The 6,000-nt window shown below is 32.6% G+C and overlaps 1 non-coding gene across 1 annotated transcript; it reads right to left on the bottom strand.

The window, feature by feature from the left end:
* Window positions 1-5,038: 5,038 nt before the first annotated feature.
* On the bottom strand, window positions 5,039-5,125 carry LOC112940220 (small nucleolar RNA Z221/R21b). Its single transcript, XR_003244185.1, has one exon. It is a non-coding gene; the product is annotated as a small nucleolar RNA Z221/R21b (small nucleolar RNA).
* Between the last annotated feature and the right edge of the window lie 875 nt (window positions 5,126-6,000).

Here is a 6,000-nt window from a genome sequence, read left to right as displayed (position 1 = left end):
ATAGTTGTTGTAGACTTCACGAGTCATCTTTAGGAAGGGTCCTTGTTCGGTGCTGAGTATCCTAGATACTGCGTATCCCTCCACAAACCTCTCCATGAATCATGGTCCTCACCACGAATCTTTATGGTGGTCATGTGAGGTGAGGTAGTTCTTGGTGATGTCTTCCCAATCTTCCTCCCTTTTTGGATGTTGCCCTCTCAATTAGCCCTAGTTTTGCCTTCTAGATTCTGAGGTGTTTCATTATCTCCCTCTGGGGAAAACGTGTCCTCGGGTAAGATTCTAGACATTTCTAATGGAAAAACCTCAAGACTAGCAACCCTTCATGCATGAAACATATAAAAATTTCCACAACTGAGGATGAAACATTAACTCCAAGCTAAACATACTCAATGTACTATAATGAAAGTACGTGAAACACCTGACAAACCAAAATTTAAGAAATTTTAAAATTCCTCATCTTTAACAAACCAAAATGTAAGAAATTTTAAAATTCCTCATCTTCAAAGAGGCGCTTCCTTCTCCAAGCAAAAAGTATGCAAAACACAATTATATCATCTCCTGAAGTCTATAGGGAACTCACACTCAAAATCATAGCTAAAACATGTTCATCATATCATCTTCTGGAGTCTATAGGGAATTCACACTCATTGCACAACATGATGAGGATAATCAATCATGTAAACTTATTTTCTTCAAAACACAAATTTTTCATGAAAATGCATAACATAAGGAAATCATGGGAACACATAAAACACATGAATCTGAAACATAGCACAAGTCAAGAGGAACTCATCACCTCAAGCTAGATTAAAAGTAGAAGGAAAAAGTATGGATATTGGGACATCATATCAGCCTTGACCTCAAAGTAGCACCCAGCACGATATGATTTCCTTCATAGCGCTTTGGCACACGCTACTTCTTGTTTCTCAATTCCTAAACTTTTCTCTCAAAAATCTTAACCAGGACTTCCTCACGTGAATGGTTTTTCTTCATCTTCAACTCATATCTTTGAGCTGGATGTCGTAGTATTTGCTTTGAAGATATGACGTCGTTATTTGTATAGTGTTCATGTAGATGTATTCATTGATTATAAGTCTTCGGTATGTATTTTCTCTAAAAGATCTCAATCTTAGACAAATGAGGTGGTTATAATTACTTAAGGATTTTGACATGAGTATTCTTTACAACCCAGTTAAGGCTAATATTGTTTCTGATGCCTTGAGCAGGTTGTCTATGGCTAGTACTGCCTACTTTGAGATAGATAAGAATGAACTTGCAAAGGTTGGGCATAGACTTGAACGCTTGGGAGTTCATTTATTGGATTCCACAGATAGAAGAGGAGTGGTGATTAATGGGGCTAGATCTTCGTTAGTGTCAAAAGTTAAAAAAAAATGTAGGATCAAGAACCAATATTTTAGGAATTAAAGACAAATGTTTATAAGAAAAAAGTAATGGATTTTTAACAAGGGAGAGATGACATATTAAGGTATCAAGTTAGATTATGTGTAGCAAGAGTGCTGAACTAAAATAATGCATCATAAAGGAAGTTCATAGCTCTAGATATTTCATTCATCCGGGTTCCACAAAGATGTATCACGATTTAATAGAAGTATTGGATGAGTAGTATGAAGGGCATTTTATGATTTATGTCTAAGTGTTCGAATTTCCAACAACTTAAAGTAGAGGACCAATGGCCTTGTAGTATGGCCTAGAATATAGAACTTCCAGAATGGAAGTGAGAGATCATTGATCCTGATTTTATCCTAGCTTTACCAAGATCTTGCACGCAACATGATTCAGTTTGGGAGATTCTTGATAGAATGACAAAATTAACCCACTTTTTTCCAGTAAAGACTACCATTCACCAGAGGACTATGCCAAGCTGTATCTTCAAGAAGTGGTTAGACTTCATGCAGTTTTTCTCACTATTATTCAGACAGAGATGAGAAATTTACTACACAATTTTGTATGTTATTCAAACAAGGCTCGAGTTCAAAGGTTAACTTATGTACTCGCCTTCATTCTTAGATAAATGGTCAAGTAGAGCACACTATTCATACCTTAGAGGATATGTCAATGGCTTATGTGATTTATTTCAAAGGTAATTGTAATGATCACCTACCTCTTATTGAATTTGTTTACAATAATAGTTAGCACTATACAAATGGCTTATTATGAAGCTCTTTATGAAAGAAGATACAAATCTCATATTAGATGGTTTTGAATTTAGTCAAGCAGGGTTGATAGGACCTCATTTAGATAATGAAGCTATGGAGATGCTGAAAGTGATTCAAGAGAGGTTCAAAATGACATAGAGTCCAATCCTACACCTATGTAAGAAGAATGGATTTAGACTTTGAAGCAGATGATTGGGTATATTTGAAAGTTTCACCCATTAAAGGTGCTATGGTATTTTGTAAGAAGGAGAAGCTTGGTCCTCAATATATCGACCCTTATAAAAATAGGTAATGTATTTTATGAGTGACCTACCAATAGAGTTATCCATAGTTCATGCAGCAGTTCACATCTCCATGTTGAAGAAGTTCATGGGCGATCCTTCATTAATCATAAAAATTGAAGATATTGGGATCAATTATATCTTACCTTATGAGGTGATTCTTGTCCAGATTCTACATCGCCATGTTTGCAGGTCGAGGACTAAGACAGTAGAATCACTCAAATTTCTTGTTATGATTATAATATGGATTTGCAAAAAGTTAATTCAATTATCAACCAAGCAGTAGGTGACATCTGAATGTGTACAACAGGATGTACTAAACAAAATTTTTGACATATAACTTATTAAAATCTCACAACATAATTGTGTGAGCTCTTGAACTCACAAATATGAAAAAATGTAATAAAGACGATCTTTCTTTCTAAGCAATAAAGAAGAAAAAGACATGTTACTGCATATATTTTCAAAAAAGATAGTCTTTCAGGTTGTTTTTAAATTTAAGGTTCACAAAATTTGTTGAAAGAAGCTAAACTAAAGAGTTGTTACTTATTTATGAAAAAAACACTAAAAACATAATCAAAGGGGAATGAGTTATCACTACAAAAAATGATCTTTAACGATAATTAATAGCTTAATTATCGATAAATATGTATTCTAAGAGGAAATTGATACTCCGTGTAAATGTCCATGAAGTCTATAGCAACACTGAATCAAATGACAATTTATTAATGTCGGTAAAGGCTATAGTACTCTTTGTGGAGGTGCATACTTATTACCGAAAACTAATATTTTCTATAGTGTATTTTGAAATTTGTTAGTTTCAAAAACAATTTGATCTCTTCTATGCCTAAAAAGAAGAAAACAAGAAATATAAAAAATTAGTTAACTTGCAATAAAAAATATGGACTAATTGTCTCTATATAAATATTCTAGGAATAGTGCAATGATATACAAATGTTTGTACCCAAGAAAAAACAGTGAGAATAATATACTAATTGTGGATAGAAAGAGAGAAATCATTTTACTTCTTTTAACAAACCTCATCATTTGTTCTGCATTAGTTATCAAATATATGTTGTTAGGTGCTATCAAATATAGCACAACCCTATAAATTTTCGTCATCCTCACTGGTCTGTTAAACATAACTAAAAAATGTCATCAAAATTGCAAAAATAAGTTGAAATAGATACATCAATCACTATGTTTTATAGTAAAAAAATTAAGCTTAATGAAATAGGAGAAAGAAAACTTTGAGAAATGAAACACACTTCATAATAATCTTAATTAATGTATATGAATTCAACAAATAAAAACATACAAAGATTCATGGTAGAAATAAACTATTAAATGTAATAAATTGAACCATCAACTATTTCAGCAGCGTATTAAATTGTGAAATAAATTTTCTTTGTTTATATGAAGAAACCTTTAGAAAGGGACAAAAGAGAGGATCAATTTTCAGTCATCCTTGCTGAAACTTCACATAGTTAAAAAAAGTCATCAAAATAAGGGGAAAATTGTCAAAATTCCATCAATCACTTGACTTATAGTTAAGATTATGCTGCATGAAAACTTTCAAGACTAAGAATCTTTGGTCTTTCCTTACACTGGAATGTCACAATAGAGTAGTCTTTATCTTACCAATTAAGGACACTCACATTAGGCCTCTTTTTTTCATTCAATCCTTCACCAAAAGCACATTAATAATCTTGGTATGCAAACGTTAGTTAGTGATTGTCTTCTCTCGGTATATGAGAGACCCTTGAAATTTCTTAATTTATCGCTACATCTAAGTACAATATACAATAGTTGCTTCATCATAGACAACTCTTTCGGATCATTAATTTATCTCCCATTTCCTCACCTAGCTGTTGTTAGGCTTTATGAGTACACACATTAACATTAACCACATTGCATTTGAAATTTGTGAGGACAGTGCTCACCTGAGATAATAGTCCCACTCTACCATTCGGGCTATTCACTCAAGCACGATCATTAGTTGTTTTAGAGATTTTCCTGGAATGATATAAAAAGGAGAAAGACAATTCAAAATAAGATAACTCAGACACATCAGGCACCTCAAATGTATACTCAGAAAATTTAATTTTGTACATCATCCAGTAGAAGAACATAAATGGTTTCTAGTGATCTCGAGAACATGTTGAGTTTTACCTTCAGCTTGTCCAGGCTTGTGCTTTCTTTAAGTTGACATAACTACACCCCTGCTTTACATTTAACTATTATAGCTTCTTAGTGCAGCGATTATTGAAATGTGCACGATACATTATATCATATTTGTAAACATTTCTAAATATGCAAAATGTAATTCCAGGGAACTGAAGATCATGATAACTGTGAATTTTTTCATATAGTCTTTTTATTTTTTATTTGGAACTTGCTAGATCATCCTTTACTCTATTGTTTCACTAAAATGAAACTGTAGAAACTTAGTATTGAAGAAACTAACAACTGTTAATTTTAGCTAAAGCCTAATAAAATAGAATAACATGTGTTCTGCAGTAAAAATAAATATATATATGCTCACTTGTTTTAGTTCTCATAGGCAAATGAACTTTTTAAAAACTCAGAAAGGTCTATTGGTATGAGAAATTTGACATCACTAAAATCAGAGTGGCGCATGGCTTTCTCAAGATCTCATCACATCCCCAATTACTAAACACAAAAAATCTGTGTGTGAAAGTGAGAGAGAAACAATAGCTGAGATCTCATGAAAATGATATTATAATTCACACCTAAAGGAAAATAGAAAATCACTTATAAACTGACAAACCTATGTAATCATAACAACACTAAATAGAGTCCTCGTAGCCTCTCATATTTCTCGACAATAATTCAAAAAGACGAAATATCAAATTCGAATACAATCAACTGATATCAAGAGGTTAAAGCTAAAGTTGTTTCAAGTTATCTAACAGAAAACACATATAAAATTAGCTATTTTTCAGGAACGTTGAGGAAACAACAAAATATGAATAACCACATACTATCTTTGCCAGTTAATTCCATTTATCCTATTGATTGTTCTCACTACCGAGTGACTGTTTCTTGAACTCTTCAAAAATTACAACGCGTATGAACTGCATTCTCCAAAAGTAATGTATTTTTGAAGAATTCGACACGGATGTGTTAACGTAAATGAAAAGTCCGAACAACTTTGCCAAGTGAGACTATATCATTATCTGAGAATCCAAACTTATTTGTCTTTTTCAGTACTAAAATTTTCAAATGAGGAAGATATATTTTTCTACTGGAAAACATAAGCACATTGAAGGAAATGAGGAAATAGTAAAATCTATGTCACATTAAATTTCAATCAATATAAATTCAAAAGTCAGGGGACAGAACCAAATCTTAACTGTAGGAAGTTAAGAAGACACACTTTTTGTTGTTTTTGATGGTATGAATGGTTTGAGTTTCAGACCTGCGCTAAGATTGGAACCCAACAACTTTTGCTTTCATTTCTTCCATGAGTAATAACTTGTCGAGTTCCTCTAGCAAATCTTGTCTATCCCTCACCAGCA

Source organism: Solanum lycopersicum, chromosome 10, assembly GCF_036512215.1.
Source record: "Solanum lycopersicum chromosome 10, SLM_r2.1".
Lineage (NCBI taxonomy): Eukaryota > Viridiplantae > Streptophyta > Magnoliopsida > Solanales > Solanaceae > Solanum > Solanum lycopersicum.
This window is presented reverse-complemented; position numbering and strand designations above follow the sequence as displayed.